General features: G+C 36.6%; 1 long non-coding RNA gene across 1 annotated transcript in view; it reads left to right on the top strand.

Moving 5' to 3' along the window:
- The first annotated feature begins 254 nt into the window (after positions 1-254).
- The window catches only part of LOC309652116, a 122808-nt gene continuing 105421 nt past the window's right edge, over positions 255-17641 (top strand). Inside the window, exon 1 of the long non-coding RNA XR_014258595.1 lies at positions 255-1839. This is a non-coding gene — a long non-coding RNA (uncharacterized lncRNA). The remainder of the gene's footprint in view (positions 1840-17641) is intronic.

Raw genomic sequence — 17641 nt, 5'->3', positions numbered from 1 at the left:
TTAAAACCCATCAGAACTTCCCACTGCATACATGGTAAAGTCTAAATTAAGAGGTTGGGATTAACAAATACACACTACTATATATAAAATAGATAACTAACAAGGACCTACTGTATAGCACAGGGAATTATACTCAATATTCTGTAATAACCTATAGGGGAAGTCAATCTGAAGAATATATATATATATATTTATCTGTCTATCTATCTATCTATCTATCTATCTATCTATCTATCTATCTATCTATCATCTATCTATCTAAATGATTTGCTGTGCTGTACACCTGAAACCAACACAGGATTGTAAATCAACTATACTTCAATAAAAATAAAAAATAAATGTCTTGATATGTATTACAAGGACCTTTGTGATTTTTCCCCTTTGTGATTTTTCAATATCATCCATACTGAAATTCTCTCAGTTCTTTGAATTCACCATATGCTATCTTTTCTCATGGCTGTTCCCTCTTTTTAAGAACACTGTTAGTCCCATAATATGGCTTCACACTCTGACTAACTCCTGCTCATTTTCCATATCTAATTTTAGAATAATAACTCATATGAAACCTTCCCTGATTCCCTTGAGAGATGGCTAGTTACCTCAGTGATCACACAATATAACTGCCTCCACTACTTCAAAATAGTTTTTAACTCTGTACTTTCAGCTCCTACCAAAGGACTTGACATAAAATAAAATGAAAAATCATAGTAATAATAAATAACATTGATAATTTTTTTAACAAATTTATTGGAGTATAATAGCTTTACAACATTGTGTTAGTTTCAGCTGTATAACAAAGTGAATCAACTATATGCATACATATATTCACTATATACCCTCCCTCTTGCATCTCCCTCCAACCCTCCATATCCCACCCCTCTAGGTGGTCACAAAGCACTGAGCTGATCTCCCTGTGTTATACAGCTGCTTCCCACGAGCTATCTATTTTACATTTGGTACTGTGTATATGTCAATGCTACTCTCTCACAGCGTCCCAGTTTACCCTGCCCCCTCCCTATGTCCTCAAGTTCATACTCTACGTCTGTGTTTTTATTCCTGTCCTGGCCCTAGGTTCATCAGAACTTTTTTTTTTTAAGATTCTATATATATGTGTTAGCATATGGTATTTGTTTTTCTCTTTCTGACTTACTTCACTCTGTATGACAGACTCTAGGTCCATCCACCTCACTACAAATAACTCAATTTTGTTTCTTTTTATGGCTGAGTAATATTCCATTGTATATATGTGCCACATCTTCTTTATCCATTCATCTGTCAGTGGACACTTAGGTTGCCTCCATGTCCTGGATAATGTAAATAGTGCTGCAATGAACACTGTGGTACATGACTCTTTCTGAATTATGGTTTTCTCAGGGTATATGCCCAGTAGTGGGATTGCTGGGTCATATGGTAGTTCTATTTTTAGTTTTTTAAAGGAACCTTCATACTGTTCTCCATAGTGGCTGTATCAATTTACATTCCCACCAACAGTGCAAGAGAGTTCCCTCTTCTCCACACCCTCTCCAGCATTTATTGTTTCTAGATTTTTTGATGATGGCCATTCTGACTGGTGTGAGGTGATACCTCATTGTAGTTTTGATTTGCATTTCTCTAATGATTAGTGATGTTGAGCATCCTTTCATGTGTTTGTTGGCAATCTGTATATCTTCTTTGGAGAAATGTCTATTTAGGTCTTCTGCCCATCTTTGGATTGGGTTGTTTGTTTTTTTTTGATATTGAGCTACATGAGCTGCTTGTAAATTTTGGAGATTAATCCTTTGTCAGTTGCTTCATTTGCAAATATTTTCTCCCATTCTGAGGGTTGTCTTTTCGTCTTATGTTTTCCTTTGCTGTGTAAAAGCTTTTAAGTTTCATTAGGTCTCATTTGTTTATTTTTGTTTTTATTTCCATTTCTCTAGGAGGTGGGTCAAAAAGGATCTTGCTGTTATTTATGTGATAGAGTGTTCTGACTATGTTTTCCTCTAAGAGTTTGATAGTGTCTGGCCTTGCATTTAGGTCTTTAATCTATTTTGAGTTTATTTTTGTGTATGGTGTTGGGGAGTGTTCTAATTTCATTCTTTTACATGTAGCTGTCCAGTTTTCCCAGCATCACTTATTGAAGAGGCTGTCTTTTCTCCACTGTATATTCTTGCCTCCTTTATCAAAAATAAAGAGAGGAGGTGTGAATGGTGACCTGTGCTTGCCCACAGGCTTCTTGGTGGTGCAGCATCCTTAGCGTCTCATGCCCGTCTCTGGGGTCCGCGCTGATAGCTTCGGCTCGCACCCGTCTCTGGAGCTCCTTTAAGCAGCGCTCTGAATCCCCTCTCCTTGAGCACCAGGAAACAAAGAGGCAAGAAAAAGTCTCTTGCCTCTACGGCAGGTCCAGACCTTTTCCCGGACTCCCTTCTGGCTAGCTGTGGCGCACTAGCCCCCTTCAGGCTGTGTTCACGCAGCCAAACCCAGTCCTCTCCCTGCGATCAAAGCCCGAGCCTCAGCTCCCAGCCCCCGCCTGCCCCGGCGGGTGAGCAGACAAGCCTCTCGGGCTGGTGAGTGCTGGTTGCACCGATCCTCGGTGCGGGAATCTCTCCACTTTGCCCTCCGCACCCCTGTTGCTGAGCTCTCCTCCATGGCTCTGAAGCTTCCCCCCACCCACCCCCCCACCCCCGTCTCCACCAGTGAAGGGGCTTCCTAGTGTGTGGAAACCTTTCCTCCTTCACAGCTCCCTCCCACTGGTGCAGGTCCCATCCCTATTCTTTTGTCTCTGTTTTTTCTTTTGCCCTACCCAGGTACATGGGGAGTTTCTTGCCTTTTGGGAGGTCTGAGTTCTTCTGTCAGCATTTAGTAGGTGTTCTGTAGGAGTAGTTCCACGTGTAGATGTATTTTTGATGTATTTGTGGGGAGGAAGTTGATCTCCACATCTTACTCCTTTGCCATCTTGAAGATCCCCCTAACATCGATAATTTTTGTGTTCTAACTATGTTACATGTGTTGTTTAACCCTCACAAAAATCACATGCAGTAGGTACCATTATTATCTCAGTTTTCCAAATAAGGAAACTAAGACATGAAGTTGTTAAATTGCATGTCATGGTTAAACTGCAAGAAGCGGAGCAAATATCTGAAGCCAGGAAGTCTGGCTCCACAGTCTGGGCACTGAACTACCACACTGTACTCTTTAAATTATAAAATAGATTTTATTTTATAACAGTCCTTACCTGAGTGAGAGATCCTGAAGTTGTCTCAAGTTAGAAACAACAGTACTTCCAGAATAAGGAAACCCCTGTTGGTATGTATAGATAATTTGTATTAAATGATATGTTAGATTTCCATAGTTCCCAACAAATGTTTATTGAACAAGTGGAATGATTGGATTTAGCCAACAGCATGGAGCCAAAAAATATCACAAGAGAAAGGAGGCATTGATTTTACATTACAGGATCACAACAGACAGTTGAACCACTTCAATATAGGACACATTCTCATGGGAATAAGTACCTCCTTTGCTCATCAAAGTGGTGTGACAGTATGTTAAGTTCTGGTTTACGTCAATATCTGAGCTGAAGATATAGCAGGTGAAGGAAACGTGAAACGTATAGAAAAGAAAGGAAAAAACATAAGATATCATTGACTTTAGGTCAATTTGATTTTTTGAAGCTGTCAATTCAAAGAGCTGTCCAGTGTGTAGCCAGAATTTAGCATAATTTGTAGTAAGGTTAGATTTGAAATCCTCAGGGTACTTGTATTATGGGAGAATGATATAATAGACTTTCAATGGGTTGAAACTTTCTCTCCTTGTTGCACCATTAGGTTCTCAATGATGTGCAGCTACTTGCCTCGCAGAATAATAAACCAGGAGAATTGGTCCTAGTTAAGAACTCTGAATATTAGGTCTTCATTTTCTTTATTTCTGAGCTTGAGCAGACTTTGGTACCTTTATAAACAGAAACTACAGTGCATGTTTGAACAGAGAGAGAAGGTATCTTTGAAGATTGGAGCTACTGTATGTAGGAAATCACTTTAGTTGAGAAGTTTTAAAGTTCTTTGTCCTTAAAATTAAAGAAACGTGTATCCCTTACCTGCAAGTACCAAACACTGTGATAGAGCTGGCACACCATGGAACCAAGAACAAAGCCCTCCATATAGAAAACACCCAATAAACGCCAGATATCCTCTGCTTGCATCACTGCTCTCTTTCCATCCAGAACTTTTTACAAAACCATAGCTGGCTCTTAGCAAAATGTAAAGAGTTTTCAGTGCATTTTTATCACTTTCACATATGACATTTGCATCTAAAATTATACAACCCTATAGCTGCCTAATTGCTACCCAGAGTTCCCTAATGCAGTGCCTGGTGTTACCCTTATAAATAGTGCCTCCTGCTCTACACATTGTTTCACTTCTCCATAAAACTTTACCTTGCTGGTTATCCATGCCTATGGGACCTGCTATCATCTAACTGGACCACTGGGAAGCAATTTGACAAATTAAGACTTTGAAAAAAATGAATACTTTTTTAAACTGAGAACTTCTGGAGACACAAAGAAATACTTTTTTCTGATAGTGAAATTTAAGATATAATGGGAGAAATTGGGGTGGAATGATAATCAGCAAGATAGCGAAAATAGTTTTCTATTGTCATTCCCCACAGAAAATCAATTTTGAAAATAACCCATGGATGAGAGTGTCTTAGTGGGAGTCCCATTGTCCAGTGGAGAGGTTTCAGCACACTGCTAAAGAAAAATCCTGAGACTGGATGCATTGAAGAGGGTAAGAGGAACAGTTTTGCTTGTGTCAACCTTACCCCAAGGTGGGGGATAAAGAACATATAATGGAATATAATTCAGCCATAAAAATGGATATCCTGCCATTTAGGACAACATGGATGAACTTGAAGGACATTATGTTAAGTTAAATAAGCCAGACAGAGAAAGACAAATACTGTATGATCTCATTTATATGTGGAATCTAAAAAAATTTTTTTAAGTTGAATTCGTAGAACCAGAGAATAGAATGGTGGTTGCCAGGGGCTGGGGGGTGGGAGAAATGGGCAGATGTTTGTTAAAGGGTACAAACTTTCATTTATAAGATGAATAAGGTCTGAGTATCCAATGTACATCATGGTTACTATAGTTAATAATAGTGTAATATATACTTGAAATTGGCTAAGAGAGTTGATCTTAAGTGTTCTGACCACACACACAGAAAAGGTAAATATGTTAGGTGATGGATGTGGTAATTAACTTGATTGTGGTAATCATTTTGCAATATATACATATTTCAGATCATCGTGTCATATACTTTAAGTATACAGAATTTTATTTTTCAATTATTCCTCAATGATGCTGGGGGAAAATGGGAAACATTGATGAATGAGATATTGCAAAGCAAATTTTACCCCATCTGTGCATGATGCCTAAACTTTCGCCTTGAACACTATTTTTTAGCGTAAGTGACTTTTCAGTGTGTGTTAACAATAAGGCATTTATCTTCTTTCAACTTGCGTAATAAGTTGTATATCTTGTCTGAGTACTCCTGCCTATTCTGCGCTTTTAGAACTCTAGAAGACCAGGTTTATTTAAGAGCATATGGCTTATGTTATCAAGAGGAAGGAATGTGTATACCTTCCTGTCATATTAACAAGTTTGTACCAACATTTTCTCTATAGCAAAATTACAAGATCAGTTTGGTATAGAGAAAGAAACACTGAGCTGGGACACAAGCTACTCCCTCTTGCTAGTTCTTCCTCTATAATGTGAAGGATTTGCATTGGGGAATCTCTAAAGCTTCTTCCTGCTCCAATATTTTAGTAAATGGCTAAGGATTATACCAATATTTCATTGAACAAATATACTCATATATATGGTTACATGAAGCTTTGAAAAAAAAATTAGAAATGGGAGATGTTGGGGTTTAAGTTCCTCTACTCAGATGTATTTGTATTTAAATAGGAGAACTTAGAAGACAGAAATGTGTTTAAACTCCAAAGGAATATATATCTAAGGGTGTAATGTTAAACATTATAACAAATGTGTGTGTGTGTGTGTGTGTACATTCTGGAGAAGCCGAGCCCCTCAAATTTGACCACAAAGTAGCTTTTGTCCATTTGCAAAGACAGCTTAATACAAGTCGAGTTCTACAAAATAGACAATATGCAATTTGGGGTAATTTTTCTACAGAAAATACTGCACATGTACTCTTTGTTATTTAAATGGTGCATATGCCTTTGGAGAATAAAATATTTTGGGTAGAATTTTTATTTTTGCTTTTGAAGATCTCTACATTATTAGCAAACAAAGAGACGTGAGAGTACCCACAGATGGACTGTAGGGATACGGTTCAGAGAATCAGGGAACACCTTTTCTTTTGGATTAATTTTTGTTTTAATCTTTGTAATGTGTACCTAGAGACTCATTGGATACATTATAAATTAATAAGCAGAACTGATGGCAGATCATTGTTCTTTCTATGAGGAAAAATGGGGTTTGAGCAAGGAAGGGAATAAATGAACACAAAAGGGGACATTTCTATGAAAGGCTTTTTAAAAAAATCAATAGCAAATATTTTCTTTTTATGTGGTCCTTTTCAAAGCATTGTTTGCAAAGTGGGAAGAAAATGAAAAACCTCTAGAGCCACCTGAGATCAAAGTATCCAAGTACACTATTATCTAAAATGTTACACACAAATATGTTAGCTAGTAGAGAGAAGGACTGTTGAAAACTTTTTCCTTGGTCTCACCTACCAAATCCTTAAAATGGAATTGGTATACTTAAGAAAAGATAATGAGCAGACATGAATTTCCTAGTAATCCCTGTTGTCTATTGTATAACCTTCTTTTGGCATCAAGTACACAAGTCAATGGGAGGTCCTTTAATGAGTGAAGGAGTTGAAGAATCCTCTATGGATAGTGAATTCATGTTGTGGAAAACCCAGAGAATTTTCCCTGTTTCCCTATAAAAAACACTTTTTGTAGATTTGTGAACAGAAAAATCACATCTGCTAAATACAGCCTCTCATTCTCCTGGATAAATACTAATTTAATCTCACTTTGGAATTTCTTTTCCTAAGCTCTGCAGATAGCTCCACCACCAAAGTTTTACAACACTATGTGTCATAGCTTGATGGACATTTATATTTTACTCCTCTTAATGAAATGGGGTGCCAGTGTCTAAGATCAAGTCCTGGGAGAAACCCTAGTCAAAATAACATTTACAGTGCATCTCTTATGGTAGAAGACTTCTGCATATGTCCAATCTAATCTATTTCACATTGATCTCAATTAGTGAAAGGTTTGAAGGATAATGTTTTTCTGACTTTCTCTCATAATTTCAGAGTTACACCCTAATTAGAGTCTGTAGTCCTCATCTACAATAATTAATCAGCAAGTCAACACTTGAGCAGGTGCTTTGAACTATATATTCAATGATGAGGATTGATTTTTATTCAGAATCTGCTATAGGCTTTAACCAAATTCCTCCAAACAGTTAGCTTTGGTTTCAGTGGAATTAGTGGCCCTATAAGAGAGTGCAGCTAGCCTTCTCTTATGACAGGTTACTAAAAATCATTAATTACCAGAAAACTTAATCAGACTACAACTAAATTGATGGCTTAGGCTTCACAAATGATTAGACCTTAAATTTGTAATGTCTGACTATTGAGTGAACATCTGTACAACTGGCAGGACAATGTTATTCATCCCCTGTATCTGCTCTTCCGCCTATTGACTTAAGGTAGAAGTAGAAACAGAACAGATTATTCATTTATTAGGAAATTCGTATCAACTAAGTTCTATAACCACTGTTGATAGAGGTTAGACATATAAATTCTTTAGAAGCATCCTACCTAATACCATTACTAAAAGCTAATTAAATTTATTCATTCATTAAGCATAGATTTTAAAATATAACATAGCTATGTACTAGGAATGATGTTAGATATTAGAGCTATGGGATGAACAAGGGAAACAAAAGATGCCTACCGTGTAGTTGTATACAATGCAGTTGGACAAACAGCAAACATTAGAACAATTACAAATGCTGGGAAATAATAAAAGGTAAGTTAGAGTATAAAGTGTGATGCGTAATGATGGAGGATGGCCACCTAACCCAGTTTTGGAGGATAAGATATGACTTCCAGGGAATAAGGGTCTAAGCAGATCTGAAGAATGTCAAATTTGATGGAGGAAAATTCATTTATTTGAAGAAATTGACTGGATACTTCAGTCGATCTAATGATGAGATCTGTAGCCCCACACAGATGTAGTCACAGAAATTATTCAGTTCCTTTGGAGTAGATATTGTAGAGAAACAGTGTGGTTGAATGAAAGAGGATGGAATATGAGACAAACAACTTGGGTTCAAATGCTAGATTCTTTACATGTATTATCTCTAAAGCTCAAAACTAGTTTGTAGCATATATATATTTCTATTGCTGTTTTACTATGAGTTTGGGTAAGGTACAAATCATTCTGACCCACTGTCTCTTCTATAAACTGAGAATAATATTAATATTGCTAGTAATGGCTTTTTAAAATTTAACTTGCTGCTCAAGTTCTAGGTATTATTATTATTTATGAAGTTTGGGTAATACTAACTAAAGAACCAAGTGATTGTTTTTGTTTGCCTTGAGGTTATATCTTTTAAAAATCCTATGTATTAGAATTATCTCGAGAAGGAAACAAAAATGTCCACTTCTAGGAGACTAAAAACATATTAAATTTAGGGACAGACTAAGGTGATTTAGGTTTAGTTCAAAAGCTAGTGAATGAATATAAACTACCTTTCAAAATCCTTTCCAACAAAATGATATTATAATGTTCAATTATCTTTTGAAACTTTCCAACATAACTTATCACCATCATCAAGGAACATATTCCAAATAGTTATTTGCTGATACAGTAATATTGACACTTGCCAGACAATGAGAGTGACAAAATGGCTACAATCTGTTTTTCACAACATGAAACTATGTTGAATGCCAAAACATTAAAATAAAACAAATGGCAGCTTTGGAAAATCGGATTCTAATGTGTCCTTTGAAAAATTATTTGTATCAGGATTATATACCACTTGGTGGATTAATGCCCCAAATGATGACTGAGCGGTTATCTATCAACAGATGTGAAAATAACCTGTTACTGGAGAGTATCTGGTGGGAATAAATTGGCAATTTAAATTTGACAATCATAAGTTGGTTCACTGGTTGATAGCATCTACCAGCCAATATACTTGAAATTATATTTTCTGGTTTTTAAAATTACTTCCAGAGTTTTCATGGTGAAGAATGAGTTTGAAAAATGGCAGTAATTTCTTTGCCCTTGCAACTGAATATCATTTGCTTTTTCATATTTCAGAAAATTATCAATACTCATGAGCATAAACACATTTGAAAAGTTAAAGTCTGTATTCATCTCAGAAGTATAACCTTCTTTTAATTTTATAATACAGTAATAATTAACTCTCCACATGTAAAGTATAATTTACTGCCATTTACTTTGCATCCTGATAAATGCAACTCTGTTAGTGCAATCATATAAAAATTGTTTGTTTTAAAGGTGAAATCAGTGGCAAGTAGGCTGTGAGAAGATTAAATCTCTACTGAATTTTAGATGGATGTCTTGATTGTTTGATTAGTTCAATAGCTATCTGAAATACACACATCATAATGGGGGTTAGCAGTGTGTGTCCTAAAAATTCCAACTGACGTCTTTGAAGTATAGAGTAATATATGAAGGGGAGGGGAACTAATGTAGCTGAAATAGCCACAGGCTGAGCATGAGGAAGACTGATGTCTAGTTCAGATTACTGTTAATACATGCTTGACCTGGCTTTATTCATCAGTTAAATTAGAAATTTAGATTAGATTTCTAATCTTAATTTCTAATAAAAATTCAGTAATTATATTGCTAGAAACTTTTTTTTTTGTAATCACTTGTGTTTTCCAATGGTGAGGCCTAGAAAATCAAACACATAGTATTTTAAGTCTCTATGAACTGACAGAGCTACCTAAGGGGGAAAACGATAATGTCTTAGACAGGAAAATGACCAATATATGCAGATCTTAAGAGAAACCAAAATTTACAAACTAGAAAGAACTACAGATCTCAAAATACAGGGGCACACATGATTTTGTACTTGAAAGATACTACTGGGGGGTGGGTGGAAAGAGAGAGAAAGAGGGAGAGAGAGAGAGAAGGAGAGAGAGAGGGAGAGAGAGGTTATTTTATTTATTTATTTTTTTTTAACATCTTTATTGGAGTATAATTGCTTTACAATGGTGTGTTACTTTCTGCTTTATAATAAAGTGAATCAGCTATACATATACATATATCCCCATATCTCCTCCCTCTAGCGTCTCCCTCTCACCCTCCCTATCCCACCCCTCTAGGTGGTCACAAAGCACTGAGCTGATCTCCCTGTACTATGTGGCTACTTCCCACTAGCTATCTATTTTACATTTGGTAGTGTATATATGTCCATGACACTCTCTCACTTCGTCCAAGCTTACACTTCCCCGTCCCCATGTCCTCAAGTCCATTCGCTAGGTCTGCGACTTTATTCCTGTTCTGCCCCTAGGTTCTTCAGAACCATTTTTTTTTTTTAGATTCCATATATGTATGTTAGCATACAGTATTTATTTTTCTCTTTCTGACTTACTTCATTCTGTATGACAGACTCTAGGTCCATCCACCTCACTACAAATAACTCAATTTCGTCTCCTTTTATGGCTGAGTAATATTCCATTGTATATCTGTGCCACATCTTCTTTATCCATTCATCTGTTGATGGACACTTAGGTTGCTTCCATGTCCTGGCTATTGTAAACAGAACTGCAATGGACATTGTGGTACATGACTCTTTTTGATTTACGGTTTTCTCAGGGTATATGCCCAGTAGTGGGATTGCTGGGTCGTATGGTAGTTCTATTTTTAGTTTTTTAAGGAACCTCCATACTGTTCATCATAGTGGCTGTATCAATTTACACTCCCACCAACAGTGCAAGACGGTTGCCTTTTTTCCACACCCTCTCCAGCATTTATTGTTTGCAGATTTTTTGATGATAGCCATTCTGATTGGTGTGACGTGATATCTCACTGTAGTTTTGATTTGCATTTCTCTAATGATTACTGATGTTGAGCATCCTTTCATGTGTTTGTTGGCAATCTGTATATCTTCCTTGGAGAAATGTCTATTTAGGTCTTCTGCCCATTTCTGGATTGGGTTGTTTGTTTTTCTGATATTGAGCTGCATGAGCTGCTTGTAAATTGTGGATATTAATCCTTTGTCAGTTGCTTCATTTGCAAATATTTTCTCCTATTCTGAGGGTTGTCTTTTTGTCTTGTTTATGTTTTCTTTTGCTGTGCAAAAACTTTTAAGTTTCACTAGGTCCCATTTGTTTATTTTTGTTTTTATTTCCCTTTCCCTAGGAGGTGGGTCAAAAAGGAACTTGCTATGATTTATCTCAGAGAGTGTTCTGCCTACGTTTTCCTCCAAAAGTTTTACAGTGCCTGGCTGGCCTTACATTTAGGTTTTTAATCCATTTTGAGTTTATTTTTGTGTATGGTGTTAGGGAATATTCTAATTTCATTCTTTTACATATAGCTGTCCAGTTTTCCCAGCACCACTTATTGAAGAGGCTGTCTTTTCTCCACTGTATATTCTTGCCTCCTTTATCAAAAATAAAGTGACCATATATCTGTGGGTTTATCTCTGGGCTTTCTATCCTGTTCCATTGATCTATATTTCTGTTTTTGTGCCAGTACCATACTGTCTTGATTACTGTAGCTTTGTAGGAGAGTCTGAAGTCTGGAAGCCTGATTCCTCCAGCTCCGTTTTTCTTTCTCATGATTGTGTTGGCTATTCAGGGTCTTTCGGGTTTCCATACAAATTGTGAATTTTTTTCTTCTATTTGTGTGAAAAATGCCATTGGTAGTTTGACAGGGATTGCATTGAATCTGTAGATTCCTTTGGGTAGTAGAGTCATTTTCACAAAGTTGATTCTTCAAATCCAAGAACATGGTATACCTCTCCATCTGTTTGTATCATCTTTAATTTCTTTCATCAGTGTCTTATAGTTTTCTGCATACAGGTTTTTTGTCTCCTTAGGTAGGCTTATTCCTAGATATTTTATTCTTTTAGTTTCAGTGGTAAATGGGAGTGTTTCCTTAATTTCCTTTCAGATTTTTCATCATTAGTGTATAGGAATGCAAGAGATTTCTGTGCATTAATTTTGTATCCTGCTACTTCACCAAATTCATTGATTAGCTCTAGTAGTTTTCTGGTAGCCTCTTTGGCATTATCTATGTATAGTATCATGTAATCTGCAAACAGTGACAGCTTTACTTCTTCTTTTCCAATTTGTATTCCTTTTATTTCTTTTTCTTCTTAGTTTGCTGTGGGTAAAACTTCCAGAACTATGTTGAATAACAGTGGTGAGGGTGGACAACCTTGTCTTTTTCCTGATCTTAGAGGAAATCGTTTCAGTTTTTCACCATTAAGAATGATGTTGGCTGTGGGTTTGTCATATATGGCCTTTATTACGTTGAGGTAAGTTCCCTATATGCCTACTTTCTGGAGGGTTTCTATCATACATGGGTGTTGAATTTTGTCAAAAGCTTTTTCTGCATCTATTGAGATGATCATGTGGTTTTTCTACTTCAACTTGTTAATATGGTGTATCACATTGATTGATTTGCATATATTGAAGAATCCTTGCATTCCTAGGAAAAACCTCACTTGATCATGGTGTATGATCCTTGTAATGTGCTGTTGGATTCTGCTTGCTGGTAATTTGTTGAGGATTTTTGAATCTATGTGCATCAGTGATATTGGCCTGTAGTTTTCTTTCTTTTTGACATCTTTGTCTGGTTTTGATATCAGGGTGATGGTGGCCTCGTGGAATGAGTTTGGGAGTGTTCCTCCATCTGCTATATTTTGGAAGAGTTTGAGAAGGATAGGTTTTAGCTCTTCTCTAAATGTTTGATAGAAATCGCCTGTGAAGCCATCTGGTCCTGGGCTTCTGTTTGTTGAAAGATTTTTAATCATAGTCTCAATTTCAGTGCTTGTGAGTGGTCTGTTTATATTTTCTATATCCTCCTGGTTTAGTCTCGGAAGGTTGTTCTTTTCTAAGAATTTGTCCATTTCTTCCAGACTGTCCATTATATTGGCATATAGTTGCTTGTAGTAATCTCTCATGATCCTTTGTATTTCTGCAGTGTCAGTTGTTACTAATTTTCATTTCTAATTCTGTTAATTTGAGTCTTCACCCTTTTTTTCTTGATGAGTCTGGTTAATGGTTTATCAATTTTGTTTATCTTCTCAAAGAACCAGCTTTTCATTTTATTGATCTTTGCTATCATTTCCTTCATTTCTTTTTCATTTATTTCTGATCTGATCTTTATGATTTCTTTCCTTCTGCTAACTGGGTGCTTTTTGTTCTTCTTTCTCTAATTGCTTTAGGTGTACGATTACATTGTTTATTTGAGATGTTTCTTATTTCCTGAGGTAGGATTGTATTGCTATAAACTTCCCTCTTAGAACTGCTTTTGCTGCATCCCATAGGTTTTGGTTTGCTGTGTTTTCACTGTCATTTGTTTCTAGGTATGTTTTGATTTCCTCTTTGATTTCTTCAGTGATCACTTTGTTATTTACTAGCATATTGTTTAGCCTCCAAGTGTTTATATTTTTTACAGATTTTTCCTGTAATTGATATCTAGTCTCATAGCATTGTGGTCAGAAAAGATACTTGATATGATTTCAGTTTTCATAAATTTACCAAGGCTTGATTTGTGACCCAAGATATGATCTATCCTGGAGAATGTTCCATGAGCACTTGAGAAGAAAGTGTATTCTGTTGTTTTTGGATGGAATGTCCTATAAATATCAATTAAGTCCATCTTGTTTAATGCACCATTTAAAGATTGTGTTTCCTATTTTATTTTCATTTTGGATGATCTGTCCATTGGTGAAAGTGAGGTGTTAAAATCCCCTACTATCATTGTGTTACCGTCGATTTCCCCTTTTATGGCTGTTAACATTTGCCTTATGTATTGAGATGCTCCTATGTTGGGTGCATAACGATTTACAGTTGTTATATCTTCTTCTTGGATTGATCCCTTGATCATTATGTAGTGTCCTTCTTTTTCTCTTGTAATAGTCTTTGTTTTCAAGTGTATTTTGTCTGATGTGAGAATTGCTACTCCAGCTTTCTCTTGATTTCCATTTGCATGGAATATCTTTTTCCATCCCCTCACTTTCAGTCTGTATGTGTCCCTGGGTCTGAAGTGGGTCTCTTGTAGACAGCATATATACAGGTCTTGTTTTTGTATCCATTCAGCCAGTCTATGTCTTTTGTTTGGAGCATTTAATCCATTTACATTTAAGGTAATTATCGATATGTATGTTCCTATTACCATTTTCTTAATTGTTTTGGGTTTGTTATTGTAGGTCTTTTCCTTCTCTTGTGTTTCCTGCCTAGAGAAGTTCCTTTAGCATTTGTTGTAAATCTGGTTTGGTGGTCCTGAATTCTCTTATCTTTTGCTTGTCTGTAAAGGTTTTAATTTCTCCTTTGAATCTGAATGAGATCCTTGCTGGGTAGAGGAATCTTGGTTGTAGGTTTTTCCCTTTCATCACTTTAAATATGTCCTGCCACTCCCTTCTGGGTTGCAGAGTTTCTGCTGAAAGATCAGCTGTTAACCTTATGGGGATTCCCTTGTATGTTATTTGTTGTTTTTCCCTTGCTGCTTTTAATATTTTTTCTTTGTATTTATTTTTTGATAGTTTTTGATAGTTTGAGTAATATGTGTCTTGGCATGTTTCTTTTTGGGTTTATCCTGTATGCGACTCTTTGTGCTCCTGGACTTGATTGACTGTTTCCCTTCCCACATTAGGGAAGTTTTCAACTATAATCTCTTCAAATATTTTCTCAGTCCCTTTCTTTTTCTCTTCTTCTTCTGGGACCCCTATAATTCGAATGTTGGTGCATTTAATGTTGTCCCTGAGGTCTCTGAGACTATCCTCAATTCTTTTCATTCATTCATTTTGTTTATTCTGCTCTGCAGTAGTTATTGCCACTATTTTATCTTCCAGGACACTTATGTGTTCTTTCGCCTCTATTATTCTGCTATTGATTCCTTCTAGAGAATTTTTAATTTCATTTATTGTGTTGTTCATCATTGTTTGTTTGCTCTCTTTTGCTTCTAGGTCCTTGTTAAACGTTTCTTTTATTTTCTCCATTCTATTTCCAAGATTTGGGATCATCTTTACTATAATTTCTCTGAATTCTTTTTCAGGTGGATTGCCTATTTCCTCTTCATTTGTTTGGTCTGGTGGGTTTTTGCCTTGCTCCTTCATCTGCTGTGTGTTTCTCTATTTTCACATTTTGCTTAACTTACTGTGTTTGGGGTCTCCTTTTTGCAGTCTGCAGGTTCATAGTTCCCATTGCTTTTGGTGTCTGCCCCCAGTGGGTAAGGTTGGTTCAGTGGGTTGTGTAGGTTTCCTGGTGGAGGGGATTGGTACCTGTGTTCTGGTCGATGAGGCTGGATCTTGTCTTTCTGGTGGGTAGGACCACTTCAGGTGGTGTGTTTTGTGATGCCTGTGACCTTATTATGATTTTAGGCAGCCTCTATGCTAATGGGTGGGGTTGTGTTTTTGTCTTGCTAGTCGTTTGGCATAGGGTGTCCAGCACTCCTGCTTGCTGGTTGTTGAGAGGAGCTGGGTCTTATCATTGAGATGGAGATCTCTGGGAGAGCTTTCACTGTTTGATATTGCATGGAGCCGGGAGGTCTCTGGTGGACCAATGTCCTGAACTCAGCTCTCTCACCTCAGAGGCACAAGCCTGACACCCGGCCAGAGAATCAAGACCCTGTCAGCCACATGGCTCAGAAGAAAAGGGAGAATAAAAGAAAGAAAAATAAAATAAAATAATGTGATTAAAATAAAAATTATTTTAATTAATAAAATAAAAAATGAAAAAGTAAATGTAAAAAAATGAAAGAAAGCAAGAAGAGAGCAGCCAAACCAAAAAAGAAATACACCAGTGTTAACAAGCACTAAAAACTATAGTAAAAAACAAACAAACAAAAAACGGATAGACAGAACCCTAGGACAAATGGTAAAACAAAGCTATACAGACAAAATCACACGATGAAGCATACACATACACCCTCACAACAAGAGAAAAAGAAATATATATATCTATATATTAAAAAAAGGAAGAGAGCAACCAAGTCAATAAACAAATCTACGAATGATAATAAACTCTAAATATTAAACTAAGATAAACATAAAACCAGAAAAAAATTAGATGCGGAAAGCAAATCTCAAGTCTACAGTTGCTCCAAAATCCACTGCCTCAATTTTGGGATGATTCGTTGTCTATTCAGGTATTCCACAGATGCAGGGTACATCAAGTTGATTGTGGAAATTTATCTGCTGCTCCTGAGGCTTTTGGCAAGTTTGAGGTCTTCTGCCAGGTTTAAGTAGGTGTTCTTTAGGGGTTGTTCTACATGTAGATGTATTTCTGATGTATTTGTGGGGAGGAAGGTGATTTCCACGTCTTACTCCTCTGCCATCTTGAAGGTCTCTATTTCTATTTGCCAAACTTTGCAAGCACTATTTCATTCAAAAGTCACAGCAATTTGAGAACTCCTGACAAGTCAGTTGCATTCTTCCCAACAGTTGCTACTGCAGGTGTCTTGAATGTGACCAACTCTTGATCCCAAGGGCAAGAAGCATGCCTTTGGGTCGAACACAGAACATAAACACGTGCAGAAATCATGCAAACCTGACATAGTGAGTGAAAATGACAAAAAAGATCCAGCTGATTGGAAGGCAATCTGATGATATAAAATCCTCCTGGCCTTCAAGCAACAGTCTGTCGAGAGAGAGGTTTTGAGTGTAGTTGTGTTTTTCTGTTTCATATGATGGAAATCACTTCCAATTTGGAAAGTAATCTAGATCTTACTCCTAGTTAAGTTAGACATCAGTCAAGTAAATGGTTCTTCATTTATCTTTCTTTCTTTTTTTTTTTTTGGAGTATAAAAGGGGAACCTCAAACTCTACAGGTTGTATAAATATTGCACATTCCAACATATAAAATTCAGACTCAGAAACTTATTTTACATTATATTTTAGCCTCTGTTTCAGTCCTCCTTGCATAAGTACATAATAAAGGTCTGATGGTGAAGGATACTCTCTTGTCCTATGAACTCAAAATAAACCAACAAAATCTTAGTTTTACTCACTTGGAGGAGAAACTACTGCGAGTATAATCTAATATGAACAGGTCACTGAAACTCAGGGAAAAGTAAATGGAAGTCAAGATCCATATGGGGGAAAGGAGCAGATAAGGTATAATCTTAGTGTGTGAGTCCATTCAGGCCGCTATTAAAAAAAAACAAAAACAAAAACAAACACCACAGACTGGGTAGCTTATAAACAACAGAAATCAATTTCTCACAGTTCTGGATGCTAGAAGTCCCAGATCAGAGTACCAGCATAGTTGGGTGAGGGCTCTCTTCCTGGTTGCAGATTTCTCCTTATATCCTCACATGGCAGAAGGAGCTAGGGAGCTTAGTTGTATCTTTTATAATGGTACTAATTCCATTCATGAGGGTTCTGCTCTCATAACTTAATCACCACACAAAG

This window comes from Balaenoptera physalus (assembly GCF_965194825.1).
Source record: "Balaenoptera physalus genome assembly, chromosome: X".
Taxonomy (NCBI): Eukaryota; Metazoa; Chordata; class Mammalia; order Artiodactyla; family Balaenopteridae; genus Balaenoptera; species Balaenoptera physalus.
This window is presented reverse-complemented; position numbering and strand designations above follow the sequence as displayed.